Here is a 17747-nt window from a genome sequence, read left to right as displayed (position 1 = left end):
AAAAGATGCTACGACGGCAGCGCGCGCACGCTCATGGGCGGGGCGAGACCACAACGCGTGCGCAAGCTCTGGAGCGCCACGCGCTCTCTTCTCTGTAACCCCTGCGGGACGTACGCCCCGCCCAGTCTCCTGTCTCTGCGCGTGCGCCCCAGAATCGCTTTCCTTCCCAGGGCTGAGTTTGCCTCTGCAAACTCTTGCTTTCTTGCGCGGGCCCCGCCCGGGAGCTTCACGTGCGCGTTGGCTGGACGCCTAGCGAAGGGCGCGGGCAGGTGGTTTGTGGGAGGCTCGGGCACAGTTGAACTGCAAGGCGCAAACCGATGAGGGGCATCTGCTTTTCCCCAGTGCGCCGTCGCTCTTATCGGGAAACCGGCAGCGTGGGCGCGCAGACCAGGAAACGGCGAGAAGTTTTGGCGACGAGCTGGAGTTTTTCAGGAACGGAGAGAAAGCGCAGAGCCCGCACCGGGCTCCTCTTACATCGGCAGTCTACGTGCTGCTCACGCTGGCTCGCTGCTCTTTTGGAATTTTAAAGGATTTAGACGAAGGGTCTCATTATTCCTTGAATCATAATTTCTGCGGCCATAGGGAAGGGGACAGGTTGAGGTGGTCTATTTATCATTCATGCTTATTTTCAGCTTTTGTTTTATGTACTTGGGAAGTCTTTTTAACCTGTCACATCTTAAAAATTCCAGTGTGAAAGTGACCCCTGAAGCCTCATGCACTCAACTCTTTTGACGTGTTCTCTCTTGCCCTTGTCTCTTGTCTTGACTGTTTGAACCTTTCACTGTCGGTTTTGGAGGAGCCACTGTGGATATTGACGGGGCAAGTGACAGGGTCGACACTCTTGTAGAGAGATTATATAGCAACCAGGTGTCTGAAGGATTAGAGGCAGGGGAAAGAGTGGGAAAGCAGTTAGTAGACTAGGGTATTTGTGCGTGAGGTGAGATGCAGAGCTAGTGGAGGCATTAGAGCAGGGGTTGGCAAACATTTTTTGTAAAGATCCAGATTATATTTTAAGTGTGTCTAAACTACTCAGCTCTACCTTGTAATGAGAATGCAGCCATAGGCAATGAATGAGTGTGGTTGTGTTCCGATAAAACTTTATGGACATTGAAATGTTAATGTAATTTCAGGTATCATGAAATATTATTTTGATTTTAAAAATCATTTAAATATGTAAAAACCTTTTTTTTTTTTGGCCTTGGAGGTGTGCAAAAACAACTTTTAAGCCATATTGCCGAGCCCCGCATTAGAGGTACTTGAAGAGTGATGCAGTTGGTGATGTGACTATATATATATTCTGTCCTTCAATATGGAACACTTTTGGAAGTAAATAGGGCATTAATAATTATAGCCAGAGAAGAGGAGTTATTAAATCAGTTTATCTCAGGCAAACCTAAATGAATGGTCACCCTAAGGTTAAGGGTTAGGAGAAGTCAAAATTGCTTTAGGACTTGGTAACAAAAAATGGGAGGTGCCAGTGTTGGAAATAGGAAGATAAAGAAGAAAGTAGTTTTGAGGAGAAGATAGCTATAGCAGTTCCAAAAGCCGTATACAATTGGGACAGCATTGATATGAAGGAAGAAAGCACCCAGAACCAGGCCACTCCTTATATCTTATTGACCAGAACTGGGCTATTAGCTATCCCTAAAGCAGTAACAGACAAGGAGTATGGGACATCCATGATTGCCTAGTGTTTCTGGCTTTTCCAGTTCTTAATGCAGGACCGTATTGGGTATTGCTGGACATTCAGCATCTCTGGTTCCTTCCAAATGAGTATCAGTAGCACACCTCAGGCAGTGTGACACCGTAAAGCAGCCCTTTTCCTCTCCTCCCCCCAGAGGTGTGATGCTTGTTGAGAACCACTGGCTTAGACTCTTAGGATTTACCTTGGGGCTGAATTATGTGTGTATAGATTTCTTTTCCAACTGGTTTGGAGAGAAGAGAGGAATTGGACAGTACTAAAGTTATGTCGTCACGGAAGTGGGGTGGAGAATGTGAGGTAGCTAACCCAACGTTGGCTGCCACGGAAGTAAAACGTTTTCCTTTATACCCTTGATAAAGTAAATCTCCTGACTTCTTCACAGTTGAAGCCTTTCCAAAACCGGAGCTTTTTTTGATTCTCATTGTAAGCCCCTTGAACTGGGCTAGTTGGGAGTTCTTATTTTCCACCCTAAGTAACAATCTCTTGTCCCAATAGGATACTTCTGCTTTGAATACCTTAATAACTTTCTGACTGGTGACTTGCCGTCAGTTTTCTCCTACTTCATTCCTATACAAAGGGACTAGACCTGTGTTTTGATTTCCTTTGCTCAGACACCAATCTCCAGGGGTGCTCTGTAATGTAAAGAGAACAATTCAGAAAGCTCAGTTGGCCCTCAGTGGCCTCCATAAGTCCCCGAATGGCTTCCCTGCCTTCCCCTTCTGCAGCAACAATTCCTCAGATACTCTCTATTAAATGATACATTTCCCCTTATGATACCTAGTCCCTTGCCCCTTTTATGCTATGTGCATTTCCCACTCTAGGACTTGACTCATGCTGTTTCCTCACTGAGAGTGCCCTTCTCATTTCCAACCGTACAATTTCCATTACCTTTCCATTCTTTTGCTTAATTCTGCCTCCACCCAAAGTCTCTAACTGTTTAAGCCCACATTAACCTGTCTTCTTTAAATTTCTATGTATTCTTTGCCTATGCCATCCATTTGGCCTTTTATTTTATGTTCTTTACTTTTCTGTTGCTGAAACTGTCCTTTGGATCCCAAGATTTCCCCTTTTCCCCTGTGAAGGCTCTTTTTTTGGACTTCTTTCTACCCTCCTTTTTCTCTTTATATACCTACATTGCCTAGAGCACATCTACAAGAATCCATCATCTAGATTATTTTCACCTATTAGCTTTTTTCCCCTGACACTTCATCTATTTACTGATTTACTAGTAATCTCTGGCCTGACTTTTCTCTGGAAGATACTAGTACTAGCAATCAAATATTTTTGTTTCTTTTTCCACAGGCAAGTAGATTTAGATTTCCCTACTCCTTTTACCTCAAGAAGGCCAATAAAATGTGATTGGAAATGACTTGTGTCATTTCCAAACAAAAGCTTTAAGATCCTGTAAACATCCTGTTCTCTGTTTCTGCCACAGTGGCTAAATATTTTAATTATCTATTGTCCCATGACAAAGCACCTTAAATCTTAATGGTTTAAAACAGTCACCAGTTTAGGTTTTGTGGGTTGACTAGGCTCATGGGCAGTTTTCTGATCTTACTTAGGGTCTGCCTTGTGGTTCCAGCCAGTATTGTCTGGGGCTAGAGTATTTGGAGACTCAGCTGGGTTGCTAGAATGGCTGAGCCTTTCTATTTACCTATGCTGTTCCAAAGACTCGCTGATTCACATGGCTTCTTCAGTAGAGTAGCCTGACTTGTATGGTGGCTTAGGATTCTAAAGTGTAGAAAAGCAAAAACTTCCAGGTTTTGTAAGTCTTAGACCTGGAAATGACATTATATTGGTAAAAGTGGTCACAGGGGCAGCTCAGTTTTAAGTGGAGGGGAAATAAACACTTTGATAGGGGTGGAGGAAGAGCGACAAAGAATCTGTGACCATCTTTATTACAAAAATTTTTGTCAACCACAGAGTTCCAGGAAAATGTGGCCATCTTTAATTATTACTCTAATGATGTTTCCAATTGTGTAGACTTCTATCAGGCAGGGTCTCAGAGAAAGGACAAAGTAGAAAAGAGCTCCCAGCTAACACACATAGGTATATGAATAAGAAGTACATCTCTGCTGTTCTCAGTCACTGAGCTATTTGGAGTTGTTTGGTATCAACTTTTGTATACTAACACAAAAACTGGTACTGGAAATAGGGTGGTTTTATAAGAAAAATCTAAAATATGAGTCACTGATGTATATAATAATTGTGTTAGAAATATTAATGGTTGGTTGGTAGGCAGTGTCCAGCTCTGACTTACTTATACATTTCCCAGTGAACCTAGCTCAGAAGTTTGCACCATGATATTCAATAAATAATTCTTAAATAAGAGAGATCATTGTAATTTTTTTCCATTTTAGGGAATAGAGAATTTTTTTTTCCATATCACACATTTCTTAAAACATAGGAGTGCCACAAGTCTGTCATTCGATGCTCTGTTCCAGTGCCCCCAGTGAGTTTCCTGATGTGTAAGTTTGGCTCATGGGCAGCCCACCTTCTTACTTTCCCCTTTCTCTTGGGAGCCATCCTGTTCATGGAAAGTGTGCTTTCTCCTCTGCTACCTCACACAAGTTTCATATGAGTCTGCTCCTGCCAAGGGAGGCTTGGAGTAAGCTGAACAGCATCAGCTCCCTGGGGGAAGGGAAGTTTCAGGTTTGGGAGCTAAGTTCACTTCCAGGGAGTGACAAAGCCTGTTGTTTAAACTTTAATTTACAGAGTAAAAGAGTTCAATGTTGTCCATTAATGATTTTGGACTTTAACATGAAGTTGGTACTGATTACTTTGGGCTCTAATTTAGAAGGACAGAGTGATTTAATCTCTAAACTTGTAATTTTTCTCTGGAAAATTAATATTGGGAGAGGGTCAAAATCAAATTGAGAATATCTTGTTGGGTCTTAGTTATTAAAGTATTTGATCATATTTTAGAAGTTCTGATAATGCTGGACAAGCTGACAGGACATAGTTTGAGATGGCAGTAGAACACATTTTGACTTACAGTCTTGGGTACAGAATAGCATTGGAACTGATTTAACTGATACGTTGTTCTGACCCATTCAGGGCGTTTTGGGGACAGAATCTACAGTTTACCAGAGGCCCCAGAATGTCCTACAAAAGAGGTGAAATCAGTATTGGAGAAATGGTCTGATGAAGATGGGAGCAGGACTACTCCAGTTGACTGCTGACTTCTCACCCAGTGGAATAACCAACCGTGTCCCAACCTGATCTCAGTGGATAAGCCCATAGGGATAAGGTAATGGTTTTCATACTTTTGCTGACACACCCCTGAAATAGTTTTTAAGTTGGCATGTAAAATATTTTGACCTTAGTTGCAAAACATGTAATTTTTTACTTAATGTAAATGTGAATATTTTAAAATAAAAAGTGTTAAGCCACTTAAAATGCAATCTAAATGAAATCTAAATCCGTAGAAAAGGAATACTCACCATCATTTATTTTCACAGAAATTTTACATTATACCTTTTCCTATTTGAATTTATATTTTCATTCTACTTCCCTAACAAAATTTTAATATATTTTGTGACCAAATGTATTTTATTGCTTACTCTGTTATTCTTTTCCACAATAAAAAGTTGCTTTTAGTCTAGGCACAGTGGCTCACGCCTGTAATCCCAGCACTTTGGGAGGCCAAGGTGGGTGGATAACCCGAGGCCAGGAGTTCAACATTGTGAAACTCCGTCTCTACTAATAATACAAAAATTGGCTGGATGTGGCAGTGCATGCCTGTAGTCCCAGCTACTTGGGAGGCTGAGGCAGGAGTATTGCTTGAACCTGGGAAATGGAGGTTGCAGTGAGCCAAAATCATGCCATTGCACTCCAGCCTGGATGACAAGAGTGAGACTCTGTCTCAAAAAAGAATTAAAAATTTTTTTATTATTTAAAAAAATTCCTTATGACTATAAGGTTCTAAGTGTCAAAAATTTCTTTGAATTATCATTACATTTATTGTTAGTACATAATGATCATACCTACATTATAAATTTTTACAAATAATTACTAAAGAGAACTAAAATTTTACTGGAAATATATCTCTTAACAAAGTGAATGGAATGCCCTTCTCCTCAGTTAGTTCATGTATTTATAGGTAAATGTAACTTTTTATTAGGCAACAAAATGGGAAAATATGTTAGGAGATAATTAGGTGCAGGGCTTACAAAGGTGAATAAATGATTTCTGTTAAATGTGTTATTTACAATAGAAAACAATATATCTAATAAATCTAAGTTTATTACATAAATTGTAGGAATGAATAATGAGGTGAGAAATGTTTAACAAATAACACTGAGCAGACATTTGGGTAAAAAATGAATATCGATTTACTGTATTCAACAATCTTTTGGCAAAAATTAGTTAGAATATTTTCTCCTAAGGTCTGAATATCTATTTCAAGAAAATAAGAATCATTAACTTTTTAGTTATATATGTTCCTTTTTCACGTAACATTGATCTGTTGAAAGGAAATTTAGAATGTTTTATATCCTTTTCCTTGAAATCATTTGGAATGTGCAGCTGAGACACAGGAGAATGAGATTTTGCATCAAGTGCTCTCATTACAGAGCAGGTGTACCTTGTAGCTAATTGGTATTTCCCAGAATGATTTTCACAAATCTTGCATATGCTAATTCTGAGATGTATATGTGGAGCATGTAACCTGGCTCTGAGTTTGTTATCTGGATGAAATAGGGTACAACCTCTTTTAGTATTTTTCTTTGCTCTCTCAGCCACATTCTTTGACATCATCAGGAAATGGAAGAGGAAATGTCATTAGACAAAAATTAGTACAACCCCTGCCTTTGCCCCAGTATGTCTACACTCAGAACACATCAACACAGACCAAAATACCCAATTTCTAGCACCATGCTTTTCTCTTAACAGAAATATAGATAAGGAAAGTCAGGGAATCCTCATGTAGGCTTATTATACCCTTATTCAATCAAATATTGATTTCAAGACAGTATTTCAAAGTGTTCCTTTGTATGATGCCTTAGAGTTTTTTTTGTACACAAGAGCAATTTGCTATAGAAGGATCTGAGATGGGTAAGAAGATGCCTGTCTTTTATAAGAGTGAAAAAAATGACTTTTTTTTTTTTTACTTGTCACTGACTTGAAGCTTAAAAAATGATTTTTAAAGGGAGTTGTAAAAATAGAATTGATTTGACATCTCAACCTCAGTCATGTTTCAGGCAGCTTAATTTTGGGAAAGAATAGGTGAAATTTCAATAAATGGAATAGATTTCCTTAAAATTTTCTATGCCTATATTCTCCTTAGAAAGTACTCATGGAATCCCAGGGTAGATGTACACCAGTTTGAAGACTTCTAAGTTAAGACAATAAAATTGAGTGGGGAAATGTGATACAGTTACAGGGTTTCCTGTTAACACTCCTAGCCTCTTGGGTCACCTCTTCCTCTTCTCTATGAAGTAAGATACTTGATGGTGAGAAACTCTTTGAGAAACCTTGTCCCCTTTCACCAGTTTTACTCTTGGGCCAGGCTTCTCTCAGGAATCATGCCTTCTGGCCTATTTCTTCGTGCTGTAGATTTTACAGGGATGGGCCTGTGCAGTGAGGGGAGGGGAGGATTGCAGTTGCCCTGCACTGCCAGCCAGCACCTCAGTGTAAGCCTGCCTCACTCATCCCACAGTTTGGTATTGGGAGGCCCATTGTTGCCACACAGTCTCCAGCATCAGCTTTATCAGTAGGTGTGGTAGTTTTCAGCTGTCTGGTCTTTTGTCTTAGATTGAATTATGTACAAGTCTATGAAACATATAGAAAATATTAACTAGCTTTACTTCGTTATGATTACTGAGTGAAAGTTCTCCAGTAGAACAACTGACTTTTTGCAGCATGCAGGTGCAGGAATTTCTGATAAGAAGAAGCGAAAGATCTTAACTTTGATTCTTTATTTTCTCTTCTCTCCAATACCCAATCCAGTCTCTTAGCTGGTTTATACCTTGGTGGGAAAGAGGAGTGTGGTGTGTTCCCAAGCCCTAAATACTCTCAGTCCTTAACAGTACTGTGCGTATTGACACAATAAATACTGTGAATTTTTCTAAGTTCTTTTTGGCCATGAGGATATGTTCAATCCTGCTTTTCCCCTCTAATAATATTTTGTATACATTTTATAGATTTGTACATAGTAATAAGTGTATTTTCACAATGTTATTTTCTAAGAGTCTATTACTGGGCAATATATATAAAGCATGAAAAGAGTTAAATTCAGGAGATAGAAAATTGCTCTACAACCCTAAACAGTTAGTTCTTCGAGATTCACTATTGCTAGAGTTTCACAGAAGATGAATGAACACATTAAGGGTTGACTCTAAGGAAGTCACTTGCCATTCTGTTTGTTCCTGTGCTGTAAGTGACCTGGCTTGCTAAGCCTTGGTTTAACATTCATAAAACAGTGATATGAAACGCGGCCATCATATGAGAAAATAAGACTAAAAAGCAAAATAAACAAGTGATCACTGTGACAGAAGCTCTGCGCCTATAGATCTCTAATAGTTCGCGGAAATGGTGCTTTTGAAAGGGAGTACAAATCAATGTTGTTTTATAAGTGCTTGAGTCTTTAGAAAATGAGCTGCTTTTCAGATTGCAAAAAAAACCAAAAAAACCTCAGAAGCTAAAAGCCTTACTTTAACGCAAAATTAACTGTTTTTGAATCCTCTGTAATAAATTGGCACACATAATTCAAGTATTGTGATTCAGAAGCAGAAATTTTGACTAGCTTTACATTGTTGTGGTTACTGAATGAAAGATCTCCAGTAGAACAGCTGACTTTTAGCAGCTTGCAGGTATAGAAATTTCTGATGAGAGAACCAAAAGATCAAAACTTTGATTCTTCTTTTTCTCTTCTTTCTAATATCCAATCTATCAAGTTCCATTGGCCCTCCAAGATATTATCTCAAATCTGACTGACCACCTACCATGTCTACAGCTACTATCCTTAGTACAAGCCATCAGCAGCTCTCATCTGAACCATGACAACAGCTTCTTGATTGGCGTCTTTGTTTCCACTCTTGCCTTCTCAGAATTCATTCTCTGTTATTAGCCATTTAACAATATAAATCAGACTCCATCACTTCCCTTCCTGTATTTCACTGATATCTTAAACTCCTTATCACGGCCTATATGATTTATTCTATACCTTCCCTTTGAATGCTCTCAAATCACCTTCCTTGCTCATTATGATTCAGTCATACTGATTTTCTACCTTTGCTTGAATACTCCACCCTCATTCCTACCTTAGAGATTTTGCATTTGCCCTTTCTCTAGGTCTGGAATTCTCTACCCTATTTCTCGTGGCTGACTTGTTCTCTTCACTCAAGTCTCAGCTCAAATATCCTCTCCTCTGAGAAGTCTTGTCCTGACCTGTTTAAAGGACTCTCATCTTCTCTCCTCCAACTTTAATTCTTCTCTATCCCACTTAATTTTCTTCATACCATTTAGCACTACCTGAAATTACCTTATTTTTTACATGTTTATTATCTGTCTGTCAGCCCCTAGTAGAATGTGATTTCATGGTGGTAGAGTTTGTCTGTCTTGTTTACTGCTCTATCCTCAAAGCTGAGAACAAAGGCTGGCATTTGGTGGGGATTACTAAATATTTGCTGAATAAGTCAAGGCCCTGATGTACTCAGAAAAGGCCTTTCAAGGGTTTTATATTATACAAATTTTTCATAGCTTAGAGTTGTGACCCTTCGTTTTGAATGCTAAGAAATCTGCTTTTGCCAGCACGTGGAAATTTTTTTTCTCCAGGAAAGAACTTTTGTGAACTGAGTTATAAGATTGACATATAAAATCCCTATGCCAATTTATTAGTTTCTAGTGAGCAATATAATTGTCACATGGATTCAGGCTTGCACTGACATGATGTGTTGAAAAATTTCTGCCTATGGGCTGACATATATAGGACAGTGAATTAAATCAGAAAGTTTTTTGAAAAACATTGAATTCTAGAAAGGGAAATTAGTTAGATAGCTCATATATTTAAAAGCATTTATTTATTTCACAAATATTTCAAGATGTCTGTCTCTTATGTTCTGTGCTAGGTATTGAGGAGTCAACAGGGAATCATATCAAGTACTGGTCCTTAAAGATTTGGAGTCTAGTTGGTGAGGCTGGCTGACAATAAGCTGACAATTATAATTCAATTTATAAAACAATTTTTTAAGGATAATTGTAGGGTGATACGGGAGGATCTAGATAGGGAACTGAGCCTTGGGGGACTGAGGTGAGCTCTGAGGAGTTAGTGTACAGCATTAGGAGGAAGGGCACTGTGTGCAGAAGCTACGACCTGAACAGAGGTCTGGACCCAGAGAGGGCAGAATTTTCTAAGAAATACAGGTAGCTGAGCATGGTGGCAGTGAAGAGCTGGAGGGTGAGGTGAGAAGGCTGCAGATAAGGCTCATGGACTTAGGCTTGGACTTTATCCCTATGCAGAGTAAAGAGGAGCCACTGAGAGTTTTGTTTCAGCAGGGAGGTGGAATCTATTTTTCAGGTTGCCAGAGCACAGCTGATACTTTCCATTCCTTCCTAAGAACTTTCCCCAAATGTCTGGCTAAGGTCTATGCTCTTTTCCTTGAACACATGACCCTTCCTTTTATACATACTCTCCAGCCTTATATCCTACTGCTGTGCATCACATGCTGTATGCTCCAAATGCACCAAACTTCTCGGTTTCCAGATTCACTCCCTGTCTTTAATTATGCCTTTGTGTCCCCTGCACTTGTGAAGCATGCTCATCTACCCCACTTCCAAAAAATGTTACTGAATCATTTTTCCCCAAGACAAAAGTAAGACATGTTCTTTGTAACAAGCTGAGGAATACAGAGATGTGGAAAGAAAAAGTTAAAACTTTCTCCTTTCCTCTGACCACCAATACTGCACACATACACATACAGAGTCTACTGTATAAAACAATTTTTTTAACCTAAATAGATTCATGCTATTTTATGCTGTCTCTCCATCTCTCAACGAATCTCCTGGACATCACTTGCACCTGCTGGATGCCAGACCCCATGCTTCACCTCATTTACCCTGCAAGTAGCATGGCGCTATTGTCTCCAGTAGGTAGACAAGGAACTGACATGTGATAAGTTTGGCCAAAGTTGCACAACTAGTGATTGTGGGAGCAGCAACTTGAACTTGGGCAATCTGGCGTTTGAGTCCAAAGTGCTACCACTGCCTTTCACTATCTCCCAAATTAGTGCTATTTTTGTTCTTTTTAATAACTTCGCAATATTCATATGGATGTCTGGAATTTATTCAAGTATTTTTCTTGTTGATGAATGTTGAGGTTGTTTTTTGCCACTGCATAAAATGCCTCAATATGCAATTCTCCAAATTGGGATTTGAGATCAAAGAACATACTTATTTTTATTAGGCATGGCCACATTATATTACAAGGATTATGTAGCCCAAGCAACATAGCTGTGTCTGTTTCCTTATATTCCTACCAGTCCTGGGTGATGCTGATATTTTTCTTTCTTTTTTTTTCTGGCCGTGTGATTAGTAAAAACAATATATCTTTATTTTGATTTGCATGTTTTCTGACTACAGGTGAGATTGCAAAATTTTCTGCATGTTTTTGGGATGTTTGCATGTCCTGTTTCATGATTTGCCTATTAATTTCCTCTCCTGTCTATTTTTTCTGTTGGGTTGTTTGTCCTTGATCATTTCTGGTGGTGGATGTGGTATGTGTGTATGTGGAGGGATGTTTATAATATAATAAATAATATTAACTCTTTTTCTGACATAGTTTCAAATATTTTTTCCTTGTCTATATTCATTTACCTTTTGAATTTGTTATGGGATCTTTTACCTTATAGAAGTGTTTGCATTTTATGTGGTCAGATTGGTTAGCCTTTTCCTTTTGACTTTCCTTAAATTCATAGGTGTTAGGTATCTATGTTTATTAAGGATTGGGATGCCTGGCCAAGACTCTCCCTGGAGGTGCTTGATTGGCTTTGATAACTTATGTCTCAGACTCTTTTTTTTTTTTTTTTGAGACGGAGTTTCGCTGTTGTTACCCAGACTGGAGTGCAATGGCACGATCTTGGCTCACCACAACCTCCGCCTCCTGGGTTCAAGCAATTCTCCTGCCTCAGCCTCCCGAGTAGCTGGGACTACAGGTGGGCGCCACCATGCCCAGGTAATTTTTGTATTTTTAGTAGAGACGGGCTTTCACCTTGTTGACCAGGATGGTCTCGATCTCTTGACCTCGTGATCCGCCTGCCTCGGCCTCCCAAAGTGCTGGGATTATAGGCGTGAGCCACCGTGCCCGGCCTGTCTCAGACTCTTTTATCTTTGTTTCTACCTCCCAACTCATTCTGAGAGGTCTTCTTTTTTGGAATTTGTTATTACATTCAGCCAGACTAAAGCGAAGCCTGTCTGGCCTGGGAATCATTTGTCATTGTAAAAGTGTGTTTGCATGTCTTTTCTCTGAGTCACTGTGTTTTAATTTTCTGTTTCTCTCTCCTTATTTTAAGAAGTAATAATCATGCTCCTTCTATTTTGTTTTTGAGCCATCTTCAGCCTTTGAGTCCTTAAGCTTTTTGGAGGTAGTCGAGGAGGTATGCCCTTGATACGAGGCCTATGGATAGTGATGATGATTGGTTTTGAGGCTGTGGATTGGGAATGAGTTCATCTCTGTCTTTGATTATAACTGTATGATCCTGGGAAGTTGTAATAGGCCTCTGGGCCCTTTTCCATAAAATAATAATACTGCTCTGAAACTACTTTTCGACAGTGCAGAAGAGGACTCTAAAAGTTAATTTAGATGTTTTGTCCTTTTTGGTAACATTTCAAGAATATTTTAATTTCAAGACTTGTGCTCAAGCCTTCACAAATTACCTTGGTACCCCTCTTTTCATTCTGTCAGCCCGTAAAAGAAGGATAAAATTTGTTTGCCTTAATGACTGATACATTTTATAGAGTATCTGGAATGAACTGCCAATTTCATTATTGAGAAGAGAAACATTTCAACTATTAGTGGAAGTTAAATTTGGGATCATTTTACACAAACCATGGCTTTGGTCCAAGGAACTGAGATAGATAGTGTGAGTTGGGGGTGGGCAAGGGAAAGAGTCTGGACTGCATTTTGGTAGATTTTTATAAATTTAAATCTTTATGTTTAATTAAGATATAATACTTGTATATATTTTTGGGGTACAATATATATGCATTATGGAATGATTATACCAAGTGAATTAACCTATCCCTAACCTCACATACTTACCATTGTTTTCTGTTGAGAACATTTGAAATCTATTCTTTTGACAAATTTGAAATATAAAATACATTGCTATGACTATGGTTAATAATACATAATAATAATGCTCTTATATGATAAATTTCAAAGATTATTCTTCCTGTCTAACTTTGTATATCTTTTGTCCAACATCTCCTCAACCATTCCCTAGACTCCCAGCCTCTGGTAGCCACCATTCCACTCTCTACTTTTATAGGTTCTGCTTTTTAATATTCCACATACAAGTAACATTATTCAGTGTTTGTCTTTCTATGTCTGGCTTATTTCACCTATCACAATGTCCTCCAAGTTCATCCTTTTTGTCTCAAATGGTAGAATTTTCTTTTTAAAGGCTGAATAATATTTCATTCTGTATATATCCCATGTGTTCTTTTGGATTTGTCCACTTTCTTTTGTCCATCGATGGACACTTAGGTTGATTTCATAACTTGGCTATTGTGAACACTGCAGCAGTGAACACGGGAGTGCAGATATCTCTTTGACATATTGATTTCAATTCTTGTGGATATATGCCTAGAAGTGGAATTGCAGGATCATATGGTAATTCTGTATTTAATTTTTTGAGGAACCTCCATACTGTTCTCCATAATGGCTGCACTTAGTGGATTTCAGAATGCACACAGAATTTATTCCAGGTTCATTAACAGGCTCAGAAAATAAAGCAAGAAGGGACCTAAAGTTAACACCCAGGTGTTCCTCAAGCCCTCAGGATGGTGAATGATGAAATCAATCAGTGAAGGCAGTTTGTTGAATTGCTCAGTTGATAATACTCTTGGATGGTAGCTAATTTTAGGGGATTTGGGGGTAAGTACTAGGATTGAGAAGCTAATTGGAGAAGTGGATCTCAGGAGAACTCATGTCTGACTCAATGATCTGGTTCATTCTTTGCCTCCCACATCCATGAGATTCGAGGCAGCATGGCCCTGCCTCTTAGCTCTGGATCTATTAGATAAGAGGAAATGACTATACCAACTCCCTGCTTAAAAGTCTTTGTCCCTCATCCTCAGGTCTTGAAAGTTTTAGACTGTATGCAGAAATTGAAATCAATTAGTATATTTAAATGCTATGTGCAAGACATTGTATGGGATGGTGTGTGTGAGAGAGAGAGGAGAGAAAGAGAACAGTGTGTGTGTGTGTGTGTGTGTGTGTGAGAGAGAGAGAGAGAGAGGAGAGAAAGAGAACAGTGTGTGTGTGTGTGTGTGTGTGTGTGTGAGAGAGAGAGAGAGAGAGAGAGAGAGAGAGACAGACAGACAGAGAGAGAGAGAGAGAGGAGAGAGAAAGAGAACAGAGTACTGTATTAGGTAAGGCAGAGTTCTTGCTTCCAAGGAGCAGAGGTTGCTAACTCAAATGCCTAGGAGGTCAGGCAGATTCAGTCACATGGCTTTGCATGTGTAACAAAAACAACAGAGTAAGCCAGATAAATGACATCAGATTCTTACTTGTGTCACTGACAACAGGAGGTGGTGGGTGCTATGGCAAATGGGAGTTGCACACCTTATGTAAAGGGAGCAGTCCATACAATGATCTGGCATAGTGGTTCTCAAAGTATGGGTTACCTGGACCCGCAGTATCAGAATCACCTGGAAACCTGTTAGAAATGGAGGATTTTCAGCTCCATCTCAGCCCACTGAGTCAGAAACTCTAAAAGTGGGGGTCTTACAGTCTCTGCTTTTACGCTTTGGCGATTTGAAAACCACTGTTGCAGCATAGTGTTGCCTTGTAGCAATTTAGATCCAGTGTTGCTAGATCTTTTGATTTTTCAAGAGAAGCTATAAAGCTAAATTCTCATGGAAATCTATGGATTTTTAAATATATGTTGAAGTTGTACAGAACATAAGTAATTTTGGGGAGTGTAAGCGATGGGAAGAGGTGCCTTGCGCAGGCCAAACTACAGGCTAAAGAAAGCACATCTATGAGCCTTCTGGCCTTCAGGTCTCCAGTATCAACTTAGAATAATCAAATGTCTGCTTCATTGTTGGACTACAGCAATGGTTTTCAGAGAGAGAGAGACAGAGAAAGAGAGAGAACAGAGGGAGAGAGGAGAGAGAGAGTAGATTGAGAGAGTAGACTGCAAGTTAGAAGGGGGCTTGTCAAGGCTGCACAGAATCTGATCCTTCCAGAGCATCCCTCAGGTATGTTAATAAGGAAGAAAGAAGCCCAGCTCTTGAGCACTGTGGATTATAAACTGTGTTCACATCTGTTCTTTCATCAGATGCTCACGACTTTGTGCAACAGGTGTGAAAGATGTAGTCTCCATTTACAGCTGCTGAAATAGACTGAGGGAGGGTAAGTGATTTGCTCAAGTTCACATAGCTTGAGGCTTAAATCTGAGATTAGATACCTAATTCTCTACTTTCTAAACTAGAGTTTCCTTCTCGAATGTAGTTATGTGTGTTTGTCTAGCCAAACACCACTAATTCCTGAAAGGATCAGGTGTGGCTCACTGGTGACTGGTTTCTGCCTGTTCCTTGTGACAGTCTCAGCAGGTCCCCTCTTGGGTGATATGCTGCCTCAGGCCCCAGATCTTCTTCCTCTTTTCTTCTGTGAACTCCTCAATACCAATTGCCCCTCTTGGAACCTTTCTCCCATACCACCTCTGCTCCTTGACTCTGACTACTCAGGATCCCAGGTTTCCCTGTTCTGGCCTGTCTTGCCACCCACTGAGCCTCACAGGGAAACTCTGGTTCTAGACCTGTCCCCCGTAGGGGTCATATGTGAACCAGGCATCAGCCATCTGCAACTATACTGAATGCCCTGACTCATTTTCCATAGCTGCTGAGCTACCACCAGAGTAGTGGCTTTCTGACATGGCAAATTTGGATAATAAATGATGAATATAGATGGCCCTTTAGGAGCAGCTCAGGATTGCAGCACCCAGTGAAAGTGCAGAGGGTGAGTGGACACCTCATTTCCAGACGGATCTTTATTGCCCACAGATCAGGAGACTCCCAGGCGGAGGAGCCCCACAGGTCACCATCGCGGCTGTTTCGGCTGGTGCAGCTGTTTTGCCGGCACCCCAGCATGGCGGTTCTTTGTGCAAAATACGCTGGTCTGGTTGCCCTTTTAAGCTGGCAATTGGAGCTCTGAGAATACAGATTCACCCATTCATCTGATTAAACAGGGGTCTGAAACAGGGAGCCAGGCCAGGAGATTCCCGGGCAGCGCTGTTGTTTCAGCCGGCACAGTGGGTTGCCGCATGGGAATTCACACAGATCCCAGCACCCTTTCAGCAGGCGACGGGAACACTTGGGAGAGAGTAAGCATTCAACTTAAAAAAAAAGGCTCTGAGGTAGGGAACCAGGTGATCAGGCTCAGTGGGTCCCACCCCCACAAAAACAAAAACAAAAGAGCAATTGTAAATGCTTGGGGTTGAGAGTTTCACGGCAAGCATAGCTGAACCCAGGATGGTGCAGCTCTGTGGTGGGGGGGCACCTGCCATTACCAAGGCAGTCCACATGTATGGAGGCAGCCTGCTGTTGCTGAGGCAACTCGCCATAACAGAGAGAGTCCGCCATTACAGAGGCGGGCCACCATTGCCGAGGCAGTTCTAACCACACCCATATAACAGGACTGCAGGGAAGTTCACACAGCAGCAGGGCGGAGCCCACAGCAGCTCAGCAAAGCCTCTGCAGGCAGACGGTGACTAGGCTGCCTCCTTGCTGGGCAGGACAGCCCTGAAAAAAAAAAGGCAGCAGCACAACAGATACTCATAAATAAAACCCTAATACCCTGGGACAGAGCACCTGGGGAAAAAAAAGGGGATTATGAGTTCTGCTGCAGCAGACCTAAACATATCTGCCTAGCGGCTCTGAATGAACAACGGAGCTCACAGCTCAGCACTTGAGCTCCTATAGAGAACAGATTGTCTCCTCAAGCAGCTCCCTGACTCCAGTGTATCCAAAGAGTCACCTCATAAAGGACTGATCAGACTGACATTTGGTGGGCATCATTCTGGGACAAAGATAGCAGCAGAATAAACTGGTAGCAACCCTTACTGTTCTGCAGCTGCTGCAGGTGATCCCCAGGCAAGCAGGGCCTGGAGTGGACCTCAGCAGTCCTACAGCAGAGGGGCCAGACTGTTAGAAGGAAAACTAAGAAACAGAAATAACTTAATCATCAACAATCTGGACGTACACTCAGAGACCCAATCAGAAAGTCAGCAACTACTCAGATGACAGGTGGATAAATCCACAAAGATGGGAAGAAAACAGCACAAAAAAGAGGAAAACACCCGAAACCAGAACACCTCACCTCCTACAAGGAACCACAATCCCTCACCAGCAAGAGAACAAAGCTGGACGGAGAATGACTGTGATGACATGACAGAATCAGATTTCAGGAGGTGGGTATCGAGAAACTTCCGTGAGCTAAAAGAACATGTTCTAACTCAATGCAAAGAAACTAAGAACGTTGAAAAAAGATTTGAGGAAATGATAACAAGAATGGACAACTTAGAGAGGAATATGAGTGAATTGATGGAGCTGAAAAACACAACACGAGAACTTCACAAAGCATGCACAAGTCTCAACAGCCGAATTGACCAAGCAGAAGAAAGGATATCAGAGGTCGAAGATCAACTCAATGAAATAAAACGAGAAGCCAAGATTAGAGAAAAAAAGCACAAAAAGGAATGAACAAAGTCTCCAAGAAATGTGGGACTATGTGAAGAGACCTAATCTACGTTTGATAGGTATACCTGAATACAATGAAGAGAATGAATCCAAGCTGGAAAATACTTTTCAGGATATTATCCAG

The 17747-nt window shown here is 40.6% G+C and overlaps 1 protein-coding gene across 8 annotated transcripts in view; it reads left to right on the top strand.

Annotated features, from left to right (window-relative positions):
- The first annotated feature begins 150 nt into the window (after positions 1 to 150).
- Positions 151 to 17747, top strand: part of LOC144581750 (uncharacterized) — a 259124-nt gene continuing 241527 nt past the window's right edge. For 5 of the 8 annotated variants that reach the window (XR_013532896.1, XR_013532899.1, XR_013532900.1 and 2 more), the window contains exon 1: positions 151 to 4952. The gene's annotated coding sequence lies outside the window, so the exon portion shown is untranslated. Of the gene's footprint in view, positions 4953 to 15204; positions 15279 to 17747 lie in introns of all 8 variants that reach the window. The other 3 variants (XR_013532901.1, XR_013532902.1, XR_013532897.1) reach the window with 3 other exon arrangements.

This window comes from Callithrix jacchus, chromosome 3 (genome assembly GCF_049354715.1).
Source record: "Callithrix jacchus isolate 240 chromosome 3, calJac240_pri, whole genome shotgun sequence".
NCBI classification, from domain to species: domain Eukaryota; kingdom Metazoa; phylum Chordata; class Mammalia; order Primates; family Cebidae; genus Callithrix; species Callithrix jacchus.
The sequence above is the reverse complement of the archived record's forward strand: the minus strand, read 5'-3'. Positions and strand labels throughout refer to the sequence as shown.